Source organism: Salvelinus namaycush, chromosome 20 (genome assembly GCF_016432855.1).
Source record: "Salvelinus namaycush isolate Seneca chromosome 20, SaNama_1.0, whole genome shotgun sequence".
Taxonomy (NCBI): domain Eukaryota; kingdom Metazoa; phylum Chordata; class Actinopteri; order Salmoniformes; family Salmonidae; genus Salvelinus; species Salvelinus namaycush.
Window position 1 is genome coordinate 43,404,173 of NC_052326.1, and position 9,955 is coordinate 43,414,127.

The 9,955-nt window shown below is 42.7% G+C and overlaps 1 long non-coding RNA gene across 1 annotated transcript; it reads right to left on the reverse strand.

Moving 5' to 3' along the window:
• Positions 1–4,087: 4,087 nt before the first annotated feature.
• LOC120064640 lies at positions 4,088–9,901 on the reverse strand. The gene is made up of 7 exons (XR_005478620.1): positions 9,655–9,901; positions 8,589–8,645; positions 8,168–8,354; positions 5,425–5,515; positions 5,042–5,107; positions 4,754–4,888; positions 4,088–4,413 (listed from the first exon to the last, which is right to left on the reverse strand). It is a non-coding gene; the product is annotated as an uncharacterized LOC120064640 (long non-coding RNA).
• Positions 9,902–9,955: the final 54 nt, after the last annotated feature.

Below are 9,955 nucleotides of genomic sequence, written 5' to 3' on the forward strand. Positions count from 1 at the left end.
GGCGGGCAGGTGCAGGCAGCGATCGGTTGAAGAGCATGCATTTAGTTTTACTTGTATTTAAGAGCAATTGGAGGCCACGGAAGGAGAGTTGTATGGCATTGAAGCTTGTCTGGAGGGTTGTTAACACAGTGTCAAAAGAAGGGCCAGAAGTATACAGAATAGTGTCGTCTGCGTAGAGGTGGATCAGAGACTCACCAGCAGCAAGAGCGACATCATTGATGTATACAGAGAAGAGAGTCGGTCCAAGAATTGAACCCTGTGGCACCCCCATAGAGACTGCCAGAGGCCCGGACAACAGACCCTCCGATTTGACACACTGAACTCGATCAGAGAAGTAGTTGGTGAACCAGGCGAGGCAATCATTAGAGAAACCAAGGCTGTCGAGTCTGCCGATGAGGATGTGGTGATTGACAGAGTCAAAAGCCTTGGCCAGGTCATTGTGGAACTGGGATTCCTGGGAGTGCATTCTGATGAAGATCATCAAATGTAAGTGAATATTTATAATGCTATTTCTGACTTCTGTTGACTCCACAACATGGCGGGTATCTGTATGGCTTGTTTTGGTCTCTGAGCGCTGTACTCAGATTATAGCATGGTGTGCTTTTTCGGTAAAGCTTTTTTGAAATCTGACACAGCGGTTGCATTAAGGAGAAGTTTATCTAAAGTTCCATGCATAACACTTGTATCTTTTATCAATGTTTATTATGAGTATTTCTGTAAATTGATGTGTAAATTGATGTGGCTCTCTGCAAAATCACCGGATGTTTTAGAAGCAAAACATTTCTGAACATAACGTGCCAATGTAAACTGAGGTTTTTGGATATAAATATGAACTTTATCGAACAAAACATACATGTATTGTGTAACATGAAGTCCTATGAGTGTCATCTGATGAAGATCATCAAAGGTTAGTGATTCATTTTATCTATATTTCTGCTTTTTGTGACTCCTCTCTTTGGCTGGAAAAATGGCTGTGTTTTTCTGTGACTAGGTACTGACCTAACATAATCAGATGGTGTGCTTTCGTCGTAAAGCCTTTTTGAAATCGGACACTGTGGTGGGATTAACAACAAGTTTATCTTTAAAATGGTGTAAAATACTTGTATGTTTGAGGAATTTTAATTATGAGATCTCTGTTGTTTGAATTTGGCGCCCTGCACTTTCACTGGCTGTTGTCATATCAATCCCGTTAACGGGATCTCAGCCGTAAGAAGTTATAGGACCAGGGAGCAAATAATAATATAATAATAATCAACAATTTTGCTCTTTATTTAGCCATCTTACATATAAAACCGTATTTGTTAATCAACAATTGTGAATAACTCACCACAGGTTAATGAGAAGGGTGTGCTTGAAAGGATGCACATAACTCTGCAATGTTGGGTTGTATTGGAAAGAATCTCAGTCTTAATCATTTTCCACACAGTCTGTGCCTGTATTTAGTTTTCATGCTAGTGAGAGCCGAGAATCCACTCTCACATAGGAATGTGGTTGCAAAGGCCATCAGTATCTTAACAGCGCGATTTGCAAAGGCAAGAAACTCTGAGCGCAGCCCAATCCAGAAATCTGGCAGTGGCTTCTGATTAAATTCAATTTTCACAGAACCGCTTGTTGCAATTTCGATGTAGCTCTCTTGTTCAGATATCGGTAAGTGGACTGGAGACAGGGCATGAAAGGATAATGAATCCAGTTGTTTGTGTCATCCGTTTCGGGAAAGTACCTGCGTAATTGCGCACCCAGCTCACATAGGTGCTTCGCTATATCACATTTGACATTGTCCTTAAGCTTGAGTTCATTTGCACACAAAAAAATCAAACAATGATGGAAAGACCTGTGTGTTTTCCTTGTTAATGCAGACAGAAAAGAGCTCCAACTTTTTAATCATAGCCTCAATTTTGTCCCACACATTGAATATAGTTGCGAAGAGTCCCTGTAATCCTAGATTCAGATCATTCAGGAGAGAAAAAAACATCACCCAGATAGGCCAGTTGTGTGAGAAACTCGTCATCATGCAAGTGGTCAGACAAGTAAAAATGATGGTCAGTAAAGAAAACTTTAAGCTCGTCTCTCAATTAAAAAAAACGTGTCAATACTTTGCCCCTTGATTACCAGCGCACTTCTGTATGTTGTAAAATCATTACAAGGTCGCTGCCCATATCAGTGAATATTGCAGAAAATACACGAGAGTTCAGGGGCCTTGCTTTAACAAAGTTAACCATTTTCACTGTAGTGTCCAAAACGTCTTTCAAGCTGTCAGGCATTCCCTTGGCAGCAAGAGCCTCTCGGTGGATGCTGTAGTGTACCCAAGTGGCGTTGGGAGCAACTGTTCGCATGCGCATTACCACTCCACTATGTCTCCCAGTCATGGCTTTTGCTCCATCAGTACAGATACCAACACATCTTGACCACCAAAGTCCATTTGATATCACAAAGCTGTCCAGTACTCTAAAATATCCTCTCATGTTGTCCTAGTTTCCAGTGGTTTGCAGAAGAGGATGTCTTCCTTAATTGGCCCCCCATAAATGTAACGGACATATAGCAGGAGCTGTGCCAGGCCCACCACGTCTGTTTACTCATCCAGCTGTAATGCATATAATTCACTGCCTTGTATGCGAAGCAGTAATTGCTTCAAAACATATCCTGCCATGTCACTGATGCGTTGTGAAACAGTGTTGTTTGATGAAGGCATTGTCTGTATAGTTTGTTTGGCCTTTTCCCCCAGCATCGTCCCAGCCTCCAGTATTTATGCTGCAATAGTTTGTGTCAGGGGGCTAGGGTTAGTCTGTTATATCTGGAGTATTGCTCCTGTCTTATCTGGTGTCCTGTGTGAATTTAAGTATTCTCGCTCTAATTCTCTCTTTCTTTCTTTCTCTTGGAGGACCTGAGCCCTAGGACCATACCTCAGGACTACCTGGCCTGATGACTCCTTGCTGTCCCCAGAGCTACTGAGTGTGCAGGCTTTTGCTCCAGTCCACACCTGCTTCAAATAATCACCTAACTATTGTCTTCAGCATTATTAGCTGAATTAGGGTGGGTTAGCGCAATGCTGGTGCAAAAGCCTGCACACCCACACTCTCCAGGAACAGTGTTAGCCAAGCCAGCCCTGGACTAGGGGGTTGGTTCTCCATCTGTGCCCGTAGGAGCCATTTCTGGCCTGTTTAACCAATTTCTTGTGCACAAGTCACATTGATCTTTACCTGAGCCAGTGATTTTTGGATTGACGATAGCCCCTACAGACAGTACCTGTTGGCTGGCGTGCTGAAACAGCACCTCTGCCCGGGCCTTCTCCTGGGCCTCCCTGCAGTGCTCCGCCTCCATCTGTTCCCAGGTCTCCAGGTTACACTGGGCTGCCATTCGCCATGTGCTCCTCCTTCAGCTTGCCCTCCATGCCCATCAGCTGGCTGTGAAGCACGCTCAGGAGGCGCTGCTCAGCCTGCTGGGACATGTGATTCTGGGAGCACAGCGTGACCAGCAGGGTGGCGATCACATCCTTGTACATCTGAACATGGCTGCTCTCCAGGCTGGAGGTAGCCCCCAGCAGGCTGTATGACCACCTTATAACGTCTAAGCATCCTGACATAATGATGCTGACTACATTTCAGCTACTTCAGTCTAGTCAGAATAGAAATATATCATATAAACCTTGAGTATAAGACACAATTGTAATGAACACGAGGGGAGACAGAGAGCTGGTTTCAAGCGCAGGGCGCAGCAGGTGTTTATTACAAAGGACCACAGGAGGAGGCAGGTAGCTGGGTCCAGGGGCAGGCAGGTCATACACAGGGGTCCAAAAGGACAACAGTACAGGCAGGGAAAAGGCTAGTAACGTAGTCTGGGGGATCAGGCAATAGGTAGATGACAGGAAATCTGATAGGCTAAAGTACAGGCAGGGAATAGTCAAAAGGCGTCGTTAGTGAGGCAGGCAAAAACTATCATACACGGGAGGAGTAAATCACAGGAAAAACAGAGTTACGAAAGAAGTGTGTCACAAAACAAACAATACCTCACATGGGGTATAAAGAACTGAACTAAATAGTGTGTGATAATGACATACAGGTGTGTGAACAGGTGATTAGAATTCAGGTGATTGGGATCTGGAGAGTGAGCTGCGTTCAGGGGATCTATGAGTTTGAGAGTGTGAGCTGGAAAGTGAGCTGCGTTCAGGGGATCTACGTGTTTGAGAGTATGAGTTGAAAGCAGACATTAGAACAATAAAGGCTCATATACGCTTGTGACAAGTAATAAAGCAATATATCTGCTGGTGTAGCCATACTTCTCCAGAGCTTGATACATGTTCTGGGGGTCTTCCAGCACCATAATGTCCACCATCTTGTCCTCGAATGCCGCCTCTTCCTTGGCCGTCTCGCTCATGTTGCACACTGCATACTTAGGTTCTGAATCACCTTGCTTTTTCTATGGGAAAGACAGACATACAGAGAAATAGTCACACTCTCGCTAAAATAACAAAATAATCCTTAAGTCAACCAACAAGAGGGAAAAAAGGCGTCACTCTAAATATTTCAAATAAAGGACAAAAGAGAGTCCATTTTATTCAATACATTGGTTTCATTGGGTTTTATCCCGGCTGTAGCCCGAGTCCCACATCTGTTCTGCTGTCTTCCCTACTCCATTGCTGTCATTGTCACACAGTCAACATGGTACTGACAAGCAGCAATGGAGTTGGCAAGACAGCACAAATAATCTGGGACTCAGGCTAGCTAATAGTCGTGAGGTAATAGTCATAACGGCCTACCCTTCACTGCAGAGAGGTTTTCCTGGCTCTGGCACATATCAGGTTCATGGCCATAAATCCTAGGGACAGCAGCAACAAGGATAGGAAGAATCCCCCAACAAACCCAGCAAAGTGGACACCGTGATTGGGGTGAATCTGAAAGTAGGTCATATGAGATATTTACATAATATTCAATATAGAGAAGGAAATTAGTATCAGGGTCATGGCCAAACCTGTGACCTGATAACTGTGATAAAACGTCTGTAAGGTGAGGCAGGCTACTGTATTGAAAAGTCCATACTAAGTTACCTTGTCCATGGAGTTCACCCTTAGTGTTAAATTAGCCACTACTGGACCAAACATATTGACGTCATTCTGTGGAGCGAGAACAGTTAAAGTTACCCTGAAATAATGCCTATCAGAGGAGGCCGGTGGGTGGAGCTATAGGAGAACGAGTTCATTGTAAAGACTGGAATGGAATTAATGGAATGGTATCAAACACACCAAACACATGGAATCCACGTTTGACCCTGTTCCATTAATTCCATTCCAGCCATTACAATGAGCTTGTCCTCCGATATCTCTTCCCACCAGCCTCCTCTGATGCCTATGTACAGTAATGTAAAGTGTTTCAGACGACGAGAAGCAAAAAGAGCAAGTTAAATATGAAAAAATAAGTGTGAGTACAGTACCAGTGAGGCATTGGAGAACGTTAGGAAGGTCCAGAATTTCACTCGTGACCATTGATGAGGGCAGTATACGCCACAACATACTGAGACCCAGCTGTAGAAACACAACCAAACCAATGTAAAAATCCATATCATAATCATTCTCACAATGGTCATGTTTGATAGTTCAAGTGGAGCCTGAGGTCCTGTTCAGCGGGACACACTAGCAGAACCTTTTGAAATAGAAAACAAAAATGAACCTAATCTGTTATTAGACAGGTTCAGGTAGTACCTAACCATTCATAATTGGTTTTTAGACAGGTTCAGGTAGTACCTAACCATTCATAATCTGTTATTAGACAGGTTCAGGTAGTACCTAACCATTCATAATCTGTTATTAGACAGGTTCAGGTAGTACCTAACCATTCATAATCTGTTATTAGACAGGTTCAGGCAGTACCGACCATTCAATCAAATGTATAATAAAAATGTACTCTTCTTGAGTTTTATGGCTACCGAACACGACCTGTGTGACAGACAGACTGAGGAGAGACAGATTTCTCATGACTTACAGTACCAGTTAAAAGCTTGGACACACCTACTCATTCTAGAGTTTTTCTTTATTTTTACTATTTTCTACATTGTAAAATAATATTGAAGACATCAAAACTATGAAATAACACATATGGAATCATGTAGAAGCGAGAAAAAAAAGTGTTAAACAAATCTAAATATATTCTATCTTTGAGATTCTTCAAAGTAGCCACCCTTTGCCTTGATGACAGCTTTGCACACTCTTGGCATTCTCTCAACCAGCTATAAGTTAGTCACCTGGAATGCATTTCAATTAACATGTGTGTCTGGTTAAAAGATCATTTGTGGAATTTCTTTCCTTCTTAATGCATTTGAGACAATCAGTTGTGTTGTGACAAGGTAGGGGTGGTATACAGAAGGTAGTCCTATTTCGCAAAAGACCAAGTCCATATTATGGCAGGAACAGCTCAAATAAGTAAAGAAATGACAGTCCATCATTACTTTAAGACATGAAAGTCAGTTAATCTGGAAAATGTCAAGCACTTTGAAAGTTTCTTCAAGTGCAATCACAAAAACCATCAAGCGCTATGATGAAACTGGCTTTCATGAGGACCGCCACAGGAAAGTAATACCCAGAGCTACCTCTGCTGCAGAGGATAAGTTCATTAGAGTTAACTGCACCTCAGATTGCAGCCCAAATACATTCTTCACAGAGTTCAAGTAACAGACACATCTCAACATTAACTGTTCAGAGGACACTTCATGAATCAGGCCTTCACGGTCGAATTGTTGCAAAGAAACCAACACTACTAAAGGACACCAATAAGAAGAAGAGACTTGCTTGGGCCAAGAAACACAAGTAATGGACATTAGACCGGTGGAAATCTGTCCTTTGGTCTCATGAGTCCAAATTTGACATTTTTGGTTCCAACCGCTGTGTGTTTGTGAGACGCAGAGTAAGTGAACAGATGATCTCTGCATGTGTGGTTCCCACCGTGAAGCATGGAGGAGGAGGTGGGATGGTGTGGGGGTGCTTTGCTGGTGACACTGTCTGTGATTGAATTAGAATTCAAAGCAAACTTAACCAGCATGGTTACCACAGCATTCTGCAGTGATAAGTCATCCCATCTGGTTTGCGCTCAGTGGGACTATCATTTGTTTTTCAGCAGGACGATGACCCGAAACACACCTCCAGGCTGTGTAAGGGGTATTTGACCAAGAAGAAGAGTGATGGAGTGCTGCATCAGATGACCTGGCCTCGACAATCCCCCGAACTAAACCCAATTGAGATTGAGTGAAGGAAAAATCTGCCAACAAGTGCTAAGCATATGTGGGAACTCCTTCAAGACTGTTGGAAAAGCTTTCCTCATTTTTTATTTTGTTTTATTTCAACATTATTTCACCAGGTAGGCCAGTTGAGAACAAGTTCTCATTTACAACTGCGACGTGGCCAAGATAAAGCAAAGCAGTGCGACAAAAAACAACAACAAAGTGTTACACATGGGATAAACAAACGTACAGTCAATAACACAATAGAAAAATCTGTAGACAGTGTGTGCAAATGAAGCAAGGAGGTAAGGCAATAAATACGCCAAAAGTGGAGAAGTAATTACAATTTATCAGTTTACACTGGAGTGATATATGTGTAGTTGAGGATGTGCAAGTAGAAATACTGGTGTGCAAAAGAGCAGAAAAACAAAAACAAATATGGGGATGAGGTAGGTAGTTGGTTGGATGGGCTATTTACAGATGGGCTGCATACAGTTGCAGAGATCGGTAAGCTATTCTGACAGCTGACGATTAAAGTTAGTAAGGGAGATATAAGTCTCCAACTTCAGTGATTTTTGCAATTCGTTCCAGTCATTGGCAGCAGAGAACTGGAAGGAAATGTGGCCAAAGGAGGTGTTGGCTTTGGGGATGACCAGTAAAATATACCTGCTGGAGCGCGTGCTACGAGTTGGTGTTGCTATGGTGACCAGTGAGTAATATTGAAGCTGATTGAGAGAATGCCAAGAGTGGGCAAAACTGTCATCAAGGCAAAGGGTGGCTATTTGAAGAATCTCAAATATAAAATATATTTTTATTTGTTTAACACTTTTTTGGTTACTACATGATTCCATATGTGTTATTTCATAGTTTTGATGTCTTCAATATTATTCTACAATGTAGAAAAATGTAAAAAATAAAGAAAACCCTTGAATGAGTATCCAAACTTTTGACTGGTACTGTATACCTGGAAGTGAGTCGATGGTGAAGGTCTGGAAGCCTGTCTCCACCACCATCCCCCCACTCTGCAGGGGTGCTATCCCAGATACAAAGTCCCTGATGGCCAGCTTGGACAGGTTGGTGCCCCCTGGAGGCCCAATGTTGTGGATGAGCAGGAAGAACGTCAGATGGGGGAACTCAGTCCCCGCCTCCACCTGTGTCCCAAAGGATCATATATATAATAGTGCAATGGGAAATATGAGGACATGAGAGAGCGAGAGAAAAATATATATAGTGTTGAGGACATAATATGATAGCTGTGAAGCCTTCCACTTTGACTACAAATGTCGCATGGGCACACGTATAGACTACCACATATCCGGTCTACATGAACGGTAACAAGCAATAAGCAAAGGAAGCCTGTCCGTTACACAGTCAAAAGGACTTACCTGGGCAAATTTGTGAAATGTGAGTCCAAACGCTGATGGCTGTGCATCACTCTGAACCTGAAAGAAAATACAAAAGTAGACGCTACATGTTTTTTTTTGTTTCACGAAACCAGGTATGGAAAATTGCATCATTATTTTCCATTAGGATTTTTTTTACCACAACCCCTGGGGCTGTGTGTGTGTATGTATGTGTGTGTGTACTTGTGTGTGTGTATTTATGCTATGTGCATGATTACATGAGGCAGAGTGTGGCCAGTGATGTATCTGGTGAGGCTTCTCTTGTGGCTCTGGGCTTATTGAGGCATAGAGGGACTGTCCCCAGGGGCCTGCTGCTGGGGCCAAAGAACAAAGAGGACCCTCTTCAGCACAGAAAGCCAAGGGACCCCATTGCCCTTGTTGTCCTGTGAAGGACCATTAGTTAACATATAGTAGCGTACAGTGACAGTACACATCTGATGACCCAATGGGTTTGAACATATGTAACAGCTTAATCATTGGCTACTTACAGCTGAGTGTCACTTTGGATGTTATGCCCTTATCGCTACCCTAGGGATAATACCGGATTAAAATATACCTGATAAAAATTTTGCTGAGTAGATAATAACAAACCATCCATCTTCTTCAAACTCGGCTCTGCTGATTTTCCAGCAGGGTCGTGATGAAATGGTCTGGGAGAGTCCTGATGAGGGGGGAACTTAGTTAAAAACTAAACAAAAACCGGTCAACTACTGCATCTCAGGCAGACGGATGTAAAACCCTTCGTTGAGCATGGAATAGAACAGGCACAGAAATAAAGGAATTGCTCTCACTCTAGGTCGACCATTTCCAAATGGGTTCTGTAAAGTTCCCCATGAGAGTAGGGAGCTACAGAACGCGGGATGTTTATCGTTGCTGTCCCCCAGGATAGCGGAATGGCATGGAGTTTCATGATGGGTTACATTGTAGAACCCATACAAATTAAAAGGGAGGTGTTGTAGACGTTGTATCCGAAATATATGCCTATATTCTAGTTGAAAACAGAGGAAAATAAAGAATACAGTGACTTCCACGAAGAAATGTAATTTACCTGAAGAATTCGTTTGTGTCCTAAAACTTTCACTACTTCCGAAATCCGTTACATCTTGCATCATCCTGCTACTGTGACCAAAAGTCGCACATACAATGTCAACATTGTAATTGTTCTCTGATAACACGACATTGTGTTATATTATATAAAAAAATGTGTCAAGGAAAATAGACAAAAAACAGTAGGCTAAACAGTTTGTCCACTGTAAAAACACTGGTTATGGAAGTTGGTCGTCCAAACTTCCTTGAAGACTTCCCCAAAACTATGATGAAAATGACAAGCTCCACCCCTGAACGTGCGT